General features: G+C 50.4%; 1 pseudogene across 1 annotated transcript; it reads right to left on the minus strand.

The window, feature by feature from the left end:
* Positions 1–15,866: 15,866 nt before the first annotated feature.
* Positions 15,867–17,870, minus strand: LOC104676387 (annotated as a pseudogene). Its single transcript, XR_004059595.1, has one exon. The product of XR_004059595.1 is annotated as an RAF proto-oncogene serine/threonine-protein kinase pseudogene (transcript).
* Positions 17,871–20,036: the final 2,166 nt, after the last annotated feature.

The raw sequence follows: 20,036 nt of genomic DNA on the forward strand, positions 1-20,036 counted from the left end.
ACTTATACCATGCGTGATAGATGCTGAGTTTCAAGCATAAAACTACTCTAGTTACCAAGATCACACTGCTTTTATGTTGATATAACTTAATTTTATTATTTGCTTTACCTCCCACTAGAATAACATATTTCCCACTTTTCTTGTCTATGCTCTAAAATGCAATTACTGCTTAAGTAGCATATTATATGAACCATCCTTTTACACTACAGTTTATTAAGTATATTTAAAAAATGGCTTTTCACTGGGCGCGATGGCTCACGCCTATAATACCAGCACTTTGGGAGGCCAAGGCGGGTGGATCACGAGGTCAGGAGATCGAGACTATCCTGCCTAACACGGTGAAACCCGTCTCTACTAAAAATACAAAAAATTAGCCAGGCGTGGTGGCGGCGCCTGCAGTCCCAGCTACTCGGGAGGCTGAGGCAGGAGAATGGTGTGAACCTGGGAGGCAGAGCTTACAATGAGCCGAGATCGTGCCACTACACTCCAGCCTGGGTGACAGAGCGAGACTCCATCTCAAAAAAATAAAAAGTGGCTTTTTTCTTTTTGAGACAGGGTCTCACTCACCCAGGCTGGAGTGCAGTGGCGTGATCTTGGCAGCCTCGACATCTGGGCTCAAGCCGTCCTCCCACCTCAGCCTCCCGAGTAGCTGGGACCACAGGCACACACCACCACACCTGCCCTGCTACTTTATTTTTTGTATCTTTTTGTAGAGACAGGATTTGACCATGTTTCCCAGGCTGGTCTTGAAGTCCCCGGCTCCAGTGATCAGCCCACCTTGGCCCCCCAAATTGCTGAGATTACAGGCATGAGCCTCTGCACCCTGCCCAAAGCAGCTTTTCTTTTACAAGGATTTATTGGTCTGTGGTGCATCTCCCTCAGTATCTTTGCGTGGTTCTTTTCTTTTTTGTTTACTGAAGTTACCCATCATGAACTATTGGTTGGTTATTTATAAAAATATTTTTAGGTTTCTGCACATTATATTTATTTGCCCACGTGGGCCCCTTGAGCATCGGAGCTAGGAAGTGAAAGATTTTTACCACCCATCTCATCCCTCCTCATCACCTGTGGATACACAAACGGAGGTCCACGGAGTCCCTTTGAAGAAGGATTGTTGCAGCTAGGTGAAGGCCAAGGCAGGTGGATCACTTGAGCCCCGGAGGTTGAGGCTGCAATAAGGTGTGTTTGTGCCACTGAGAGAGAGACTCTGCCTTTAAAAAAAGTGCAAGCTGCAAAACGGTTGCCTTTTGGTTAGGAGGTGGGTAGTGGGAGCAGTAGAAATTGACTGGAAAGAGGCATGAGGACACATTCCTTTTTTTCCCTTTTTTATTTTTTATTTTATTTTTTGAGACAGAGTCTTGCTCTGTCACCCAGACTAGAGTGCAATGGTTTGATCTCGGCTCACTGCAACCTCCACCTCCCAGGTTCAAGTAATTCTCCTGCTTCAGCCTCCTGAGTAGCTGGGATTACAGGTGCCTGCTACCATACCCAGCTAATTTTCGTTCCCTTTTCTATTTTTTACATAAAATAATTATATGTTTTTAAGTGCCTCTTTTGTTGCATTCAGAGTGCGGCTCTCCAGGGACCACAAAGGTCTTTTAGAAGCCTCTGTATGTATTTATAGGTTAAACAACAACAACAAAACAACCTTAAACATACACAATAGTGATTTAAAAATAAAAAGAATTTTTCATATTGGATGAGAAAGAACTTCCCAAGTTAGTTGTCTTGACATATTCAGACACGACGGGCTACCAGCTTGGAGTGGTTGTTTAAGAGTGGCAATGGTAGGCTTATGGTAAGCCCATTGTTTGACGTAACCCAAACACGGCCTAGTTGATTTTAGCCATGTTCACAGCCATCGTAGAAGCAACTAGCCGCGCAGTACCGTACTAGTCTGAAACACCTCTCCACTTGTGAAAAAGTAGAGGATCATTGTGGGATCTTAAGAAAAATTTCTGGACCATAGCATATCTCTGCAGTGAAAGAAAAGTAACATAGTTTAATGTGAACAAAAACCTGAGACTCACCCGAGACTCACCCCCACACCCCACCAATGCTTACCACACTCCTAACAAAGGAAGTGAGAATGGGAACCCCCAAAGGCCCCCAGAACCTATATACGCCTCTTTCTATGTGAAAACGATAGATCAGGAGGCCAGAAAACGTGATCGTCCCCTTCACAGCACGTTCCTAATTAATGATTCAAAACTTTAGCAATCCATAATTTTCTTTTTTTTCCTTATAGAGGGCCTACCCTATTTCTAGATAATCCCACAACAGATACTAAATAAAATCTTACACAATTGAATTGAAGGAAGTAAGCTTTGTTTGTGTAGTACCCGGGTGAGTTTAGAGAGTACAAACATTGCCCATAACTTAGTATAATAGATGTCACAAGCATCTTCCCTATATCACCTCAAACAGAAAAAGAAAATGCAGGGGGATTTAAAGATGTGAATGGGAAAGGCCAAACTATAAGCCTTTTAGAAAAAAACTATATAGAAAAATACCTTATTACGTTGGGATAGGAAATGATTTTTTCCTTTCCCAGCCCCCACTTTTTTTTTTTTTTTTTTTTGCGTTGGGCAGCCTCCTGAGCCACAGTAGGCTCAGAGACTCCAGTTTTTTTGTGTTTTTGTTTGTTTGTTTCTTTGAGACGTAGTCTTGCTCTGTCACCTGGGCTGGAGTGAAGTGGCGTGATCTCGGCTCACTGCAGCCTCCGCCTTGTGGGTTCAAGCAATTCTCCAGTCTCGGCCTCCCAAGTAGCTGGGATTACAGGTGCCCGCTACCACACACATCTAATTTTTTGTATTTTTAGTAGAGACGGGGTTTCACCGTGTTGGCCAGGATGGTCTCGATAGTCTCCTGACCTTGTGATCCCCCGACCTCAGGATTCCCTCGCCTCCCAAGGTGCTGGGATCACAGACGTGAGCCACTACGCCCGGCCCTGTATCTGTTTCTAAGTAGAGACAGAACTCAGCCTCACAAAGTGCTGGGATTACAGATGTGAGCCACCGTGTCTGGCTGGAAGTGATTTTCAAAATCAGACATAAAATGTGCAAGCCATACAAGAAGATTATTGATAAATTCTATTCTACTAAAAAACTCAGAATTGATATTTATTCAAAGATTCCATAAAGAAAGCAAAAATCAAGCTACAAACATATTTTAACATACATAATCAAAAAATTATTTGCATACAAAATATGTTCTAATTCTTTAAACTATTTATATATGTTATATATACTATTCTGAAAACAAAAACCAGAACCCAAGACAGACAAAGCATGTGGAGCTAGTGTGGCTAAGTTGAGGTGGGAAATTAAAGTTGCAACAAAGTTACTGACTGTCTCCAACCTGTTTTGTGGTGTGACACATGGCATAATAATAGCTCCTTCCTCCTAAGGCTTTCGGAGCTATAAACCACAGTGTGTCTAAAACACCTTGCCCAGGGCCTGGCACGTGGCAAGAGCTTAACCAATGGCAAATGGTTGGAACTATAAATAAATAATCATGTCAGAGCCCAGTGGGAATCAAACTCAGCTTCCTAAGTCCTCCATGACCTAAACAGGATTGTTCCAGACCGTGTGGCAGAGGTTAAGGGGCCTTGACAATGAAGGGAAGAATTCCCAAGTTGTTTCTCCTGTTCCTCCCTCTCTCTGTCCCTGAGGCAGGAGCTGTTTACTCCAGAGTCTCCCACAGATATCCAGCAGGGCTCAGCCTCAGGGTATCCACAGGATTCTGGGGGTGGACATTCTCGGGAGGAGAAACCATCTCAACTAAGACACTGTCCTCTCTCGTCAGCAAAGATACTCCAACTTACGTTTTTGTTTTCTTAATTAATTACTGTTTTTGAGACAGGTTCTCTTTCTGTCACCTCAGCTGGAATACAGAGGCATGATCACTGCTCTCTGCAGCCTCAACCTCCGGGGCTCGAGTGATCCTCTTGCCTCAGCCTCCCAAGTAGCTGGGACTACAGGTGCAATGCCCAGCTAATTTGTTTGTTTCTTTGGGTTTTAGTAGAGATGAGGTATTACCGTGTTGCCCAGGCTGGCCCTCTCACCTCAGCCTCACAGAGTGCTGAGATTATAGGCAAGAGCCACCATGCTGGGCCAATTTACATTTTTTGATAGGAGAAACCAACTTACAAAACTTCCTTGGCCGTAACTCAGGTGCACTGAAACCAGGAACACTTACTCTGAATAGTTTTAGCTCATGAGATAAGTTCCACCAAATTATTGGCTCATTCGTAAATTGTCTATTCTTTTTTTTTTTTTGAGACAGAGTTTCACTCTTGTTGCCCAGGCTGGAGTGCAATGGCGCGATCTCGGCTCACTGCAACCTCTGCCCCTCAGGTTGAAGCGATTCTCCTGCCTTAGCCTCCCGAGTAACTGTAACTGGGATTACAGGCACCCGCCACCACGACCAGCTAATTTTTTTTGTATTTTCAGTAGAGATGGGGTTTCACCATGTTGGCAAAGCTAGTCTCAAACTCCAGACCTCAGGTGATCCACCTGTCTCGGCCTCCCAAAGTGCTGGGATTACAGCTGTAAGCCACTGCGCTGGCCTTTCTTTTTTTTTCATTTTTTTCTTTTTTTGAGATGGAGTCATTCTCTGTTGCCCAGGCTGGAGAGCAGTGGCACAATCTCGGCTCACTGCAAACTCCGCCTCCAGGGTTCAAGTGATTCTTCTGCCTCAGCCTCCCAAGTTACAGGTGTGTCCCACCACACCCAGCTAATTTTTGTATTTTTAGTAGAGATATGGTTTCACCATATTGGCCAGGCCGGTCTTGAACTCCTGACCTCATGATCCATCCACCTCAGCCTCCCAAAGTGCTGGGATTACAGGTGTGAGGCACTGTGCCAAATTGTCTATTTTATCATAATTACGTTTATGAATGTTAAGACACAAAATACAAAAATGAAAAGGAAGGGACTGAACAGCAACAGAAAGAATGATTAGAAGGAGGCTGGATTCCATCAAGCGGGTCCAGGCCAAATGCTGGGGGCTCCACCGGCCCTTCTCCATGGAAGGACTGAAACTGATACCCCTCCCTGCTGGGACTGTGGAACCAGGAGGCTTTTCATAACAGGCCCAGTGCTTGGTGCCCATGGAGGCTGGAGCAAAAAAACCTTCATGGGCTGGGCACGGTGGCTCACGCCTGTAATTCCAGCACCTTGGGAGGCCAAGGCGGGCGCATCACCTAAGATCAGGAGTTCGAGACCAGCCTGGCTAACATGTGAAACCCCGTCTCTACTAAAAATCCAAAAACTGGCTGGGCATGGTGGTGTGCATCTGTAATCCCAGCTATTCGGGAGGCTGAGGCAGGAGAATCACGAACCCAGGAGGTGGCCGAGATCACACCACTGCACTCCAGCCCGGGCGACAGAGTGAGACTCCATCTCAAAAATAAAATAAAATAAAATTTTAAAACTTCATGGGATGAGCAGAGACAGCCCTGTTCACACGGTAAGTACACCCATTCTTAGGGAATTTTGTGTCTTAGGTTTTTTTTTTTTTTTTTTTTTTTTTTGAGGCGGAGTCTCGCTCTGTCGCCCAGGGTGGAGTACTGTGGCCGGATCTCAGCTCACTGCAAGCTCCGCCTCCCGGGTTCACGCCATTCTCCTGCCTCAGCCTCCAGAGTAGCTGGGACTACAGGCGCCCGCCACCTCGCCCGGCTAGTTTTTTGTATTTTTTAGGTAGAGACGGGGTTTCACCGTGTTAGCCAGGATGGCCTCGATCTCCTGACCTCGTGATCCGCCCGTCTTGGCCTCCCAAAGTGCTGGGATTACAGGCTTGAGCCACCGCGCCCGGCCCCATTTCATTCTAAGACACTTTGAGGATTTGTTTGTGTCAGGAGTGCTTCGGGCCAGGAGCTTTGGTTCCTCTCCGAAACACTGAGGGAATGTGGACTTACTGTCGATGAGATTTGGGCCAAGCAGCTCCGACCCGAAGGACACAGGCCATGCAGTCCTAGTACCCCACAGAGCCAGGGGCCGGGCAGGGGTCCCAGGGATGGGGGCAGACGCCGTATCCACCTTGATCCACCTTGTCCCCCTCTCACAATCAAGGGCTAGAGAGCAGAACCCAGAAGTGGGGGCCACGCTGGATCCCCCAGCCTGTAGGTTGGCATGGGCCCTCCCCGGGGACCAAGGGAGGCCCAAAGGTGAAAGTCAAGCAAATAGCCTCCCTCTCTTGCCCTCTCCACCCTCAACCCCTTGGCTCTCAGCCCAGGCAGGCGCCCGGTCGGAATAAGCGCTGGATGTGTGCAAGACAGAAGGAACATCCAGGGTGCGTCTCCTACACCGACAGCTGACAGGAAGCCAGACCGAAGATCAAGAAGAAGACACCCCAGTTTCCCCAAACCCACATGGAAAATAGCTGCAGGCCGTCTGCAGGGAATTTCACGAAAGGAAACTGAGCCGCAGAGTCATGGACTGGCATAACGACCGCCCTCCTGTGAGCTGCTGCTAACATTCTGCCACTCTCGCAGTTTCTGAGCCACACAAGCATTGCCTTCTAAACCAAGGGAAGAACTTGCTGTGTCAGGAAAATGTATCGCAACATCATTCTCAGGATGAACATGTCTCTTTACTTTAGATCTTTATTTATCTTTCTGCCAGGTGACCAAAGTAGGACCTGAAGAATTATCCTCATACCCTATCTCAAAAGAAAAGGAAGAAGGTGACTGAGCTGAGTGGGGTGGTGCACCCCTGTAATCCCAGTCACTCGGGATGCCACGGCAGGAGCACTGCTTGTGTCCAGGAGTTCGAGACCAGCCTGGGCAATATAGCAAGAACACGTCTCTAAAAATAAAAATAAGTTACTGGACAGAATGAATGAATGGCTCATCCTGTGTTTTGCCGAGGGTTTTTAGATGACCCCAACTTCTCAGAACCTGGCTCTGAAAATCAGTCATCCCCACAGCCAGCCCATGACCGTCTCCGCAGTGGGGTGAGCTGGCCTTTGGGTGGCTTTTGGGGAAACTGCCTTTAGCTCTACATGCCACAAGGATTTGTAGAAGCAGCTCCCAAGCAAACCCCGAGAGCAAAACTTGAGGCTCCACAGAAGATGCACCAACTCCCTGTTCCAGGTAAACTTAAGGCCAGGCCAGGGTCTCCCATGTCCCCCTACCCGTCAGACCTACAGGGAAGACAGGGCCATGGAAGTGGCATCCAGACATCGAGTCCTGTGGAAGGTAGGAGTCCGGGTGGCCCCGTCTCTCCAGCAGGCAGGAGGGCCATTGGGGTCCCGGCTGTAAAGAGGCCAAAGCTCCTCTACTTGGAGACGCCTTTCGTGCTCATTTCCGCAGCCTCGTCCAGTGCTCCTCCGTCTTCAGTGTGTGCCTGACTCCCCTTGGAATCTTGTTAAAATGCAGTCTGCCTCAGTAGTTTTGGGGTGGGGCCTCAGGTTCAGCCTCCCTGTGTCCCAGTCAACAGTTAGGACCACCATACAGTAACAAGCCATCTACTCATAGGTAAGTGGTCAGTGACTAAGGAGGACCCGTCAGGCCGGATGCAGCTGGGATATTTCTCCCCATCGAGATTCATGGAATGAATAATGATAGCTAACACCAAGAAAGCACAACCGCCGCTCTACACCCTTTACACGAACTCATTTAATCTTCAAATCCGCCCTAGGAACAGGTGACTAATATTACCCTATTTACAGATGAGGAAACCAAGCACAGAGAGGTCAGGAGACTCACCTAGGCTGGTGAGTAGCGAGCTGGGATTTGAACCCAGGCCATCTGGCTCTGGGGTCGTGGGTCTTGACAGATGCTGGCACTTCTGTGCCTTGGGACTGTATAATGTGAGCAATTGCACAAGACTCTGAGGATGGAGTGTGTTGTCTCGGCCGGGCTGAGACAAATATGTCTGTGATCTATTATCAGAATCTTTTCAAACCATGATGAGCTCTCCAAAGTTTGTTGCAAAACACTGTAAGCCTTCCCCTTCGCCAGGCTTGGCCCAGAAAATACCTTTTATCGTCAAATGACTTCAAAGCTTGTTTGTATTTTAATAGAAGCTTAGTTTCTTAGGAATTCTGAAACCGTGTTTAAAATAATCAGTGTGGGCTTCATGATTTTTATCTTGAACTTCCTCACTCTGGGAGACAGGCCGTATTCATGTGCTTCAAACATCTTGTCTCGTTTGTGGGGAAATGGGGCCGTGTCAACCTCTCGTTTGTTCTGTTTGATCCACAGCCATGTGTGGTCATGGGAGGAACTCCTGGTAGTGGGGGCTGATCGCTGGTTCAAGGATCAGAATAAGAAGGTTCCAGTCCTGCTCTGTCTCCAGTTAGCTGTGCGGCCTGATCGGCTCATAGCCCTTCTCGGGGCCTCAGTTTCCCCATCTGTACCATGAAAGGTCTGGCTGGAAGCTCCGAAGTGCTAGACGTGGCGCATTCTTTCTGAGGGGTCTCGATCTTTGTCAGGGTTTCCCCAACAGCTGCTGATTTTCTGCATGATTTTCCTGCCGAAGGGTGACTGGTTCCAGCAAAGCGGGGAGCACCCAGTGAAGGCCCAAAGAAGGTGAGGAATTCACGGATGAACAAGTGTTGACAGAGATTCAGGCTTCCTCTCGGTGGTTCTGGGTCCCTTCCACTTGTTCCCAGCACTCACCTTTCCTCATGTGGCCCGAGCACCTTGATATCTCACAACCCACTTGACTTCTTCCAGTTCCGACTTCCACCCCTTGCTAGATTCCCTCGCCATCTCCCCGCTGCCCACCACTGAGTCCACATTCCTTACCAGGCTCGCAAACCCCCGTGTTCTGCGGACCTCCCCAGAGGCCTCCTCGCCCCCCAGCCTCTAACCGCAGTTTTCTTCTTGTCCTGGGCTTCCCTGTGAGCCGGCCCACTGCTTGGGGTGCTTGTCCTCCCTTGCTTGACCAGTAAACTCTGACTCATCCTTCAAGACCCTCCTTGTGAAACCACCTTTGCAAAAATCAGAACAGAAAATTACGACAGTGAATAAGATCAGACCCAGCTGACTCATCTTGCTTCTAACCTCGAAACTGTCTTTGTTCGTTCCTAGGCACAGGCTGAACTCTCTTTGGGAAGGGAGTTAGTGTATAGTTTATATGAGAGCCCTTCCCAGAAGGCTAAACTGTTCTCACAAAACAAATGAAAGGCCACCAGCCAGCAAGTCAAGACGAGAGCGGCTGGAATGCTAAATATTCCCAGCCATTATTCCGGAGGCCGTGAGAGTTGCAGCCTCCCCAGTGAGTCTTGAAGGTAACTTCACTATTGGGAACCGAAGACTGGCCTTTGGAGATGTCTTCTCAGGTTTTTGCGTCTCTAACAACCAGATAGCACCATGTAGACCTGCCAGCCAGTTCTGTGGCCCATCCAGGAACTGACTCAGCAGAAGTAAACAGTTTCTGTTTGTTTTTTGTTTTTTTTTTGAGACGGGGTCTCCCTCTGTCCCCCAGGCTGGAGTGCAATGGCGCGATCTCGGCTCACCGCAACCTCCGCCTCCCAGGTTCACGCCATTCTCCTGCCTCAGCCTTCCGAGTAGCTGGGATTAGAGGCACCCACCACCATGCCTGGGTAATTTTTGTATTTTTAATAGAGATGGGGTTTCACCTTTTTGGCCAGGCTGGTCTCGAACTCCTGACTTCAAGTGATCCGCCCACCTCAGCCTCCCAAAGTGCTGGAACTACAGGTGTGAGCCACTGCGCCTGTCCAAAGACTCCCTGTGATTTCACCCCCCAGCCAACCAGTTAGCACTGCGACTCACAGACCCCCTACCCACCAAAGTATCCTTAAAAACACTGATCCCAAGTTTTCCAGGAGACTGATTTGAGTAATAACAAAACTCCAGTCTCCCGCACAGCCGGCTCTAAGTGATTTCTCTTTCTCTATTGTAACTGCTCTGTCTTGATAAATCAGCTCTGTCTAGACAGTGGGCAAGGTGAACCCCGTGGCAGTCACGCGTGGAGAGCGTTTTCCAGGCAGCCTTTTATGATCCATCATGGTGAAGCAAGTCATCCATCATTCGTGTTTCCACCGTATCTGGTGCTGAGCACTGTGATTTCCGATCCACCATTTTATTTGTTTGGATGTGTTCAGCTGCAAGTAACAGATTGCCTCACTAACCGTGGCTTAAGCAACAGAGACATTTAATTATCTCTCAGGGCCGGGCACAGTGGCTCACATCCTGTAATCCCAGCACTTTGGGAGGCCGAGGCAAGGGGGTCACCTGAGGTCAGGAGTTCAAGACCAGCCTGGCCAACATGGTGAAACCCCATCTCTACTAAAAATACAAAAAAACTAGCCGGGCGTGGTGGTGTGTGCCTGTGGTCCCAGCTACTCGGGAGGCTGAGGCAGGAGAATGGCGTGAACCCGGGAGGTGCAGGTTGAAGTGAGCCGAGATCCGGCCACTGCACTCCAGACTGGGCGACAGAGCGAGACTCCGTCTCAAAAAAAAAAAAGAATAATAATCCTCTCTCAGGCCACCTGGCAGTGGCCCCATTAGGGTTAGTTCTTCAAGGACCTAGGACCTTTCCCTTCTGTTATCCGTAGTGGGGTGGATGTGTCTTGCCTCCTGGCAACCAGATAGTGGCTGCAGCCTCAAGCATCACATCCTCACAGCTCAGCATCCAAGAAGGAAGAAAGGCGGTGGGGGAAAGCACCTTTTATTCATGAGTGTATCTTTTTCAGACAGAAAATCCTTACTGTAAAGCACCCAGCAGAGATTTCCTTATATACGATGAATTGGCCAGTGCCAAGTCATGGGCCCCACCAACCAAGACTAACCATTGACAAGGGATTAGTATTGCAGGATTAATAGGATTGCAGGATTAATTTTGGACAGTCATGGATCATCCCCTGTGGCTAGGTACATTCAGGCTTCTCTGGTCAAGAAATAAGAGAAATGAACTTTGGGTAGTTGATTCGGCTCCGCTGAGGTCCATGGACCAACAGCATTGGTATCAGCTGAGAATTTGCTGGAAACGCAGAATCTCAGGCCCCGCCTTCAACCCAGTGAATCAGAATCTGCATTTGAACAAGATCCTCCAGGCCAGTCTTGCGCAGCCACAGTCTGAGAAGTGCTGTGGTTACCCGAGTCAAATTTTACGTGCTAGTGCTTTTGTTGTTGTTGTCGTCGTCGAGGCAGAGTCTCACTCTGGTCACCCAGGCTGGAGTGCAGCTGTCCCTATAGGGAGAAGGGATTATGTCTTATTGATCTTTATAGGGAGAGGGATTATGTCTTATCGATCTCTATAGGGAGTAGGGATTATGTCTTATCGATCTCTATAGGGAGAAGGATTATGTCTTATTGATCTCTATAGGGAGAAGGATTATGTCTTATTGATCTCTAATGGGAGTAGGGATTATGTCTTATCGATCTCTATAGGGAGAAGGATTATGTCTTATTGATCTCTACAGGGAGAAGGATTATGTCTTATCGATCTCTATAGGGAGAAGGATTATGTCTTATCGATCTCTATAGGGAGAAGGATTATGTCTTACCGATCTCTATAGGGAGCTTGGCATAATGGGTTCTCCACAAAGCTGCTTAAATAGATGAGGAATGACTTTCTGAGTGTGGACTCCTATACCTGCTCTTGGCCTCTTTTCCTACCTTTGGCATCTATCCCTGCACTTTATTGTTTTAAATCAATTTATTTATTTATTTATTTATTTATTTTTGAGATGGAATTTCACTCTTGTTGCCCAGGCTAGAGTGCAATGGCGTGATCTTGGCTCGCCACAACCTCTGCCTCCCAGGTTCAAGCGATTCTCCTGACTCAGCCTCCCGAGTAGCTGGGATTACAGGCATGCACCACCATGCCCAGCTAATTTTTTTTGTATTTTTAGTACAGATGGGGTTTCTCCATGTTGGTCAGGCTGGTCTTGAACTCCCGACCTCAGGTGATTCACCTGCCTCGGCCTCCCAAAGTGAGTGGAGGCATGAGCCACCACGCCCAGCTGATTTTTTGTATTATTAGTAGATATGGGGTTTCTTCATGTTGGTCAGGATGGTCTCGAACTCCTGACCTCCAGATGATCCAGCCGCCTTGGCCTCCCAAAGTGCTGGGATTACAGGCGTGAGCCACTGTGCACAGCCTATTTATTGTATTGTATTTATTTTATTTTTGTTTTAATTTTGAGATGGGGTCTCACTCTTTCACCCAGGCTGGAGTGCAGGGGTGTGATCACAGCTCACTGCAGCCTCAACCTCCTGGGCTCAAGCGTTCCTCCTACCTCAGCCTCCAGAGTAGCTGGGACCACAGGTGGGAGCAAATCACACCCAGCTAATTATTTATTTTTAAATTCTTTCAATTTTCTGTAGAGGTGGCGTCTCATTTTCTTGCCCAGGCTCCTCTCAAACTCTTGGGCTCAAGTGATTCTCCCTCCTTGGCTTCTCAAAGTGCTGGGATTATGGTGTGAGCCGCTGCACCCGGCCTATTCCTGCACTTTATTAGAGGTGCCAATTTTCTTTCTTTCTTTTTTTCTTTTTTTTCAGACGGAGTCTCACTCTGTTGCCCAGGCTGGAATGCAGTGGCGCGGTCTCAGCTCACCACAACCTCCACCTCCCGGGTTCAAGAGATTCTCCTGCCTCAGCCTCCCGAGTAGCTGGAACTACAGGCGCCCGCCAACATGCTGGGCTAATTTTTGTATTTTTACTAGAGTCGGGGTTTCACCATGTTGGCCAGGCTGGTCTTGAACTCCTGACCTCGTGATCGGCCCACCTCAGCCTCTCAAACTGCTGGGATGACAGGTGTGAGTCACCGCGCCGGGCCCAGATGCTCCAATTTTCACTTCTTGACCTGACCAGGCACCTTAAAATGTCCACACTCAAAACCTGACTCTCAAGTGCCTGAAGCCAAAGACATCTTTGTCCTTAGAAAACAAAATTCCTCCCATAGTCTGCAGTCATGAAAGCATCTGGCAGTGTGGATGTGTACTCGCTTTGACAGTCCTGTTGTATGTGTAGCTTTTGTTGGAAGGTTCTGGTGGTGTGGACGTGTACTCACTGTTGACAGTCCTGTTGTCTGTGTAGCTTTTGTTGTGAGCCGCCTCAAATGCTTTTTTGGAAGTAGGTGCGGTATAAATAATAAATAAATGAGTGAATATCTGGAAGTGTGGCTGTTTTTATTTAATCATGGGAGAGTGTGGTTACCTCTGCGATAAGTCCCTCTGGCCAAGAGTAAACAGGATGGCCCGGCCCTGTCTAGAATCTAAAAGCTGCAGGCTGATACAGAGGACGGGTGGGGTAGGGGCTGGTTTGGGACTCGGCCTTCCTTTTTGGTGCAGCTTGCTGGTTGTGTAGTAGGTGAGTTTCAGAGAGAAAAAGGTCTAAGGCCTCATCACTGCCATCAGAGCAACTGTCTGTGTGATGAAAGCATCCCTCTGCCTGGGCCTCAGTTTTCCCAAGTGCATAACAAGGAATTCGGGTTAGCTTGCCTCAAAAGGCCCTTTCAACTTGGCTGGTGTGTGTGTTTTGGGGGAGAGGGTCTGTGAGGTGCTTCCCAAAGCGAGGGTGGGGCTGTCCACGTAGGGCAGAGGGGACAGGCAACGGCACCCTGACCACCTTCCTTCTCAACCACCTGCGGCCGTGGGCCTCTCACAGGAGCTGGGAAGGAGCTGAGGGGAGGGCTCACTGGCCCCCCTGCTGTAGAAGGATGTGGTTCCCATTCTTGAGGCTGTTCTCTCCAGGGCAGGAGGCTCAGCAACAGAGAGACCCTGGCGCCCCTGCTCTGTGCTTTTGGCTCAGGGGACTGTCCCCTCCATGCTCCAAGTGGATTCAGTGGCCAGCCTCTTCCCCACCCGGCCCCAACCAGGACAGAGCAGGCAGGGAGGGAGGAAAAGGGTGCCAAAGTGGGGTGCTTGGGGCACAGACAACCCTCCGGTGCCTGGGAGACCTGAGGGGATCCTAAGTGATGAGACAGCAGCAGGGGAGGCCCTCCACAGTGCCCTGGTGGAGGAGAAGAGGGGCTCACATTTGCTCTGCTGCCCAGGCTGCAGTGCAGTGGCATGACCACCGCTCACTACAGCCTCCATCTCCCAGACTCAAGTGACCCTCCAGCCTCAGCCTCCTGAGTAGCTGGGACTACAGACATGTGCCAAGATGCCTGGTTAATTTTTATTTTAAGTGGAGATGGGGTCTTGCTATCTTGCCCAGGCTGGTCTCAAACTCCTGGGCTCCAGCGATTCCCCAACCTCAGCTTCCCAAAGTGCTGGGATTACAGGCATGAGCCCCACGCCCACAGCATTGCTGGCTTTAAAAATGATGACGGGAGGCCGGGCGCGGTGGCTCAAGCCTGTAATCCCAGCACTTTGGGAGGCCGAGACGGGCGGATCACGAGGTCAGGAGATCAAGACCATCCTGGATAACACGGTGAAACCCCGTCTCTACTAAAAAATACAAAAAAAAACTAGCCAGGCGAGGTGGCGGGCGCCTGTACTCCCAGCTACTCGGGAGGCTGAGGCAGGAGAATGGCGTGAGCCCAGGAGGCGGAGCTTGCAGTGAGCTGAGATCCGGCCACTGCACTCCAGCCCGGGCGACAGAGCGAGACTCCGTCTCAAAAAAAAAAAAAAAAAGAAAGAAAGAAAGAAAATGAAGACGGGAGCAACAAGCCAAGGGATGCAGGTGACTGACTGCCTGTAACTAGCGCAGTGGCTCATGCCTGCCATTGCCTGTCCTCCCCGTCCTCTGCGGCCCTCTTGGCTTCTGTATCACTGTCACGTGTAGCAGGGCCAGGTTTGCTGAACTGAACCAAAGCAAGAAGAGGAGGGAAGGGCTGTGAGAAGCGTCCATCATGAGGCTCTGCGTCCTCACCTCCCAGGCCTGGCCTGGCCTCGCCTCACCTGGGGCAGCAGCTTGACATGTGAGTTTTCAGGACTAAGCCTGAAGATCAGCCAGAGGGAAGCTCCTCACCCCTCGGACCCAGCCTTTCCCTTCCCCGAGGCTTTGTGGCCACAGTCCTAGAAGATGGAGACATGCTTTGGACTAGCCTCCAGGAGTCAGGGCCCCTCACTTCTTTCTTTCTTTTTTTCCTCACCTAAATTTGTTTTATTAAAATAACATAAAATTGAGGGGCCATCAGATAACTGTGTTTTGTCAGGTGCAATAAAAACAAAATTAAAACCCAAATCATCAAGAAAACGTCTTCCTTGTATACACATGATGTGACTAGAGAAACAAGCCTGTCAGAGAAACAAGACTGGCCCTGCGGCCCCCCCATGGGGGCAGCCCCTGGAAGACAAAATTCAGCATGATGGAGACGGCTCCCTGAGAGGGCGGGGATGGGGACTGGCTGGGTGCCTTGCCTGGAAAACCATCCCAATGCACTGGACACCTCAGAAGCTGTGAAAGGAGGACGTGTCCCCTAAGAAAAGTCCCATAGTACCAAAGCAGGCTCCTTCGGGCGGCCAGAGTCTCGGCAGTCCTGGGCTGTTTGGCGCCTTATGTGCAAAACGTCTGGCACTGCACCACTCTGAAGAAAGTCTCGCCTGTGACATGCATTCCTCCAGAAGCTGATTTCCAAAATCCCATGTGTCTCCACATCAGGGCTGGACTGCCTGCTACCTTACTTCCTCAAAATACTCATGTAGCCAACAGCTGGGCTGGGCCCCTGCTTTTTGTACTACCATCAACATCTACTTGCGCATCTAGAGAAGGTTGGGCCTTGAGCATGGGGGACGTGGGGAAGGAGCAGGATGCACCAGCACTGCAAATGGCTTCCTTCTCCCAGAGCCCAAAGGAATAGAAAAGAAGGCACCATGAATTTAAGGCCCTGTGAGCAGTCTAGAAGGTCCTTAGCAGCAGCTTCTCTGAAAACATGTGTTTTGCCTCTGGAGAAAGGGAGAGAAAAGTGGTGCCTGCTGGCTTCTTTTCCTCCCCTGGCAGCCTGAGGGCAGGTGCAAAGTGAACTAGAAGACAGGCAGCCTCGGGGACGTGGTTGGCGTGCAAGCATTGATATCCTCAGTGTGGGCTGCCCGATGCAAGGATGGCTCGGAAGCGCTCCAGCTGATCTTCGGTAGACAGTGTTGGAGCAGCTCAGTGGAAGACAGGATCTGGGGAAAAAGAGGCCTCTCTTCCTTTACTTTCTTCACACAGTCAGCTACCAGCTTCTTCATTGCTTTGGGGCAGTTCTTACATAGCTTACTAAGATCTGGGGAGGCACACCCTCGGCCCACCATGAAGATGATCTGATCTCCGTTGTTGGTGTGAGAGTAAGGAAGCTCCCCCGTCATCAGCTCATACGACACGATGCCATAGGAGCAGACATCCGACTGGAAACTGAATGGGTTGTTATCCTGCATTCGGATCACCTCTGGGGCCATCCACAGGACAGAGCCAGTAGGTTGTTCAACCTGCTGAGAACCACTCCAGCGTGACTTTTCTGTTGCCAAACCAAAATCTCCAGTTTTCACTGTTAGGCCTTCATGGGGAAATGTATTGTTGGATTTCATGCCACTGAGGCTGATGTTCTTTGCATGCAAAAAGTCCATTCCCTGAGCCATCTGCCAGGCAGTGTCAATTAGCTGGAACATCTGAAACTTGGTCTCCTGGACATGCAGGTGTTTGTAGAGGCTGCTGCCCTCGCACCACTGGGTCACAATTGCCAGGTTGTCCTTTGTCACGTACCCCATGAAAAGCAGAATGTTCACATGCCGTGTTTTGCACAGAACAGCCACCTCATTCCTGAAGGCCTGGAATTGCTCTGGGTTTGGATCGACAACCTTTAGGATCTTTACTGCAACGTCTCCGTGCCATTTGCCCTTATAAACAGTTCCAAAAGAGCCTGAACCAATCCGAGTGGACAGCATCACTTCACTGGCTTCTATTTCCCAGTAAGAGCTTGAATCTCTCTGTCCACGAGGCCTAATTTTGTTTTTCGCCTGGGTCCCAGATACTGGTGCCCGCTCTCTTTGTGCTGGCATGGGTGTTTTTGGCTGTGACTAGCCTGTTGGGCTCAGATTGTTGGGGCTACTGGACAGGGCTTAAGGTGAGGCTGATTCGCTGTGACTTCGAATTGCATCCTCAATCATCCTGCTGTCCACAGGCAGGGTGGTGCTGACCATGTGGACATTAGGTGTGGACGTCCACCTCTGCCTCTGGGAGAGGGAACCTTCAGATGAGGAACTGGAGGTGTTAAAGGTGAAGGCGTGAGGTGTAGAACACCTGTGCTGAGAACTAACAGGCATCCTGGAAACAGACGCTCGCATACGACGCATAGTCGAAGAAGGTAGTGCTGGGACTCCACTATCACCAATAGTGGAATTTGGAAACAATAGGAGTTGTCCGATATGACTCCAGTCCACACACATAGTAGGTACTTTGGTGCTACAGTGCTCACGAAATCTGTAGCCACAAGTCTGACACCGAAATCCACTGAGCAGGAATTTCTGACAGATGTCACACAAGGCGAGCTTCAGGAACATCGTCCCAGCAAAGCTGTGTGTTGTCAGCGGAACACCATCCAGGAAATCTACTTGAAGTTTTTCTCCAATCAAAGAGGCAGCATCAGTATTCCAGTCTAAGCGTGCTTTTTGACCTTCCTGTTGGTGGAGAAGTCTGGACACTGCACCGCACTCTGGTGGCAGGCCCCTCACCTTGAGGGCTTTCATAAGGCAGTCATGCAAGCTCATTCCATTTCGCACATGGACCACGGTTCTTTGCTTGTTCGGCAAGAAAACACGGATAGTGTTGCTTGTCTTAGAAGGATCTGGGCGTTTGCCATCATCTGATGCCCGGCGCTGACAGCCGAACTGCTGAACTATTGCAGGAGAGACGCAGCTGGAGCCATCAAACACGGCATCTTTGAATCCAAAACCACGGCTGATCGTCTTCCAAGCTCCCTGTATGTGCTCCATTGATGCAGCTTAAACAATTCTTAAACCCAGGGAGCCAGGCCACCCCAACGTCCTGTCCTCGGCACGGGTGAGGCAGCGGGAGGCGGTCACATTCGGCATCCCCAGCCCAGGGGACGGACCCCGAGCAGCCCCCGCATCGGAGCACACGCCTCAGGGCACGCGCCCCAAAGCCCGGGAGCTGACCCTTTTCGGGGCCCAAGGAAAGCAGCAGAAAACCCTCCCCGCCTCACAGCCGTTCTCCTCTTACTCCCACCATCTAGGATGGCAGCCCAAGCGCCCGCGATTCTTTTTTTTTTTTTTTTTTTTTTGAGAGAGGATCTCACTATGTTACCCTGTCTGGTGTTGAACTCCTGGGCTCAAGAGATCCTCCCACTCAGCCTCTTGAAGAGTTGGGGCAACAGGTGCCCACGACCACACCAGTTCCCACACCAGCTCCCACACCAGCATCACACCAGCTCCCACACCAGCACCCACACCAGCTCCCACACCAGCATCACACCAGCAACCACACCAGCACCCACACCAGCTCCCACACCAGCTCCCACACTAGCATCACACCAGCTCCCACACCAGCACCACACCAGCTCCCACAGCAGCTCCCACACCAGCATCACACCAGCTCCCACACCAGCACCACACCAGCTCCCACACCAGCTCCCACACCAGCACCCACACCAGCATCACACCAGCTCCCACACCAGCATCACACCAGCTCCCACACCAGCACCCACACCAGCTCCCACACCAGCTCCCACACCAGCATCACACCAGCTCCCACACCAGCATCACACCAGCTCCCACACCAGCACCACACCAGCTCCCACACCAGCATCACACCAGCTCCCACACCAGCTCCCACACCAGCATCACACCAGCAACCACACCAGCATCACACCAGCTCCCACACCAGCACCCACACCAGCTCCCACACCAGCTCCCACACCAGCATCACACCAGCTCCCACACCAGCATCACACCAGCTCCCACACCAGCACCACACCAGCTCCCACACCAGCATCACACCAGCTCCCACACCAGCTCCCACACCAGCATCACACCAGCAACCACACCAGCATCACACCAGCATCACACCAGCTCCCACACCAGCTCCCACCAGCTCCCACACCAGCATCACACCAGCTCCCACACCAGCACCACACCAGCTCCCACACCAGCTCCCACACCAGCACCAACACCAGCACCCACACCAGCTCCCACACCAGCATCACACCACAAAATATTAGCCAACCGCAGCCGGGCGCGGTGGCTCAAGCCTGTAATCCCAGCACTTTGGGAGGCCGAGGCGGGCGGATCACGAGGTCGGGAGATCGAGACCATCCTGGCTAACACGGTGAAACCCTGTCTCTACTAAAAGAAAAAAAATACAAAAAACTAGCCGGGCGCAGTGGCGGCGCCTGTAGTCCCAGCTACTCGGGAGGCTGAGGCAGGAGAATGGCGTGAACCCGGGAGGCGGAGCTTGCAGTGAGCTGAGATCCGGCCACTGCACTCCAGCCCAGGCTACAGAGCGAGACTCTGTCTCAAAAAAACAAACAACAACAACAACAACAACAAAAAACCACACAAATGGAGTGGGCACAGTGGCTCACGCCTGTAGTCCCAGCACTTTGGGAGGCCGAGTCTGGTGGATCATTTGAGGTCAGGAGTTCAAGACCGGCCTGGCCAACCTGGAAAAATCCTTTCTCTACTAAAAGTACAAAAATTAGCTGGGCGTGGTGGTACACACCTGTTGTGCAGTTACTTGGAAGGCTGAGGCAGGAAAATTGCTTGAACCCGGGAGGCGGAGGTTGCAGTGAGCTGAGATCGCACCACTGCACTCCAGCCTGGGCAACAAGAGCAAAACTCCATCTCAAAAACACAAAACAAAACAAAAACCCCACAAATGTATTAGGTCACAGTTCTGTGAGTGGGAGGTCCAGGCACAGCATGGCTCACTGCTTTACAAAACCAAAATCAAGGTATAGGCCAGGCTGCCTGCCTCTCTGGAGGTTCTGGGCATGAATCTGCTTCCAGTCCTGTGCAGGCTACTGGTGAAATTCAGTTGCATGTAGTTTGGGATGAAGGGCTTGTTTCCTGCTGGCTGCCACCTGGGGGCCTTTCTCAGCTTCTAGAGGCCACCTGCGGCCCTTGGCTTGTGGCTCCATTCCTTCATCTTCAAAGCCAGCAATGGTGGCTCCTGCTCA

The sequence above is a fragment of the Rhinopithecus roxellana genome, chromosome 1 (genome assembly GCF_007565055.1).
Source record: "Rhinopithecus roxellana isolate Shanxi Qingling chromosome 1, ASM756505v1, whole genome shotgun sequence".
Classification (NCBI taxonomy): domain Eukaryota; kingdom Metazoa; phylum Chordata; class Mammalia; order Primates; family Cercopithecidae; genus Rhinopithecus; species Rhinopithecus roxellana.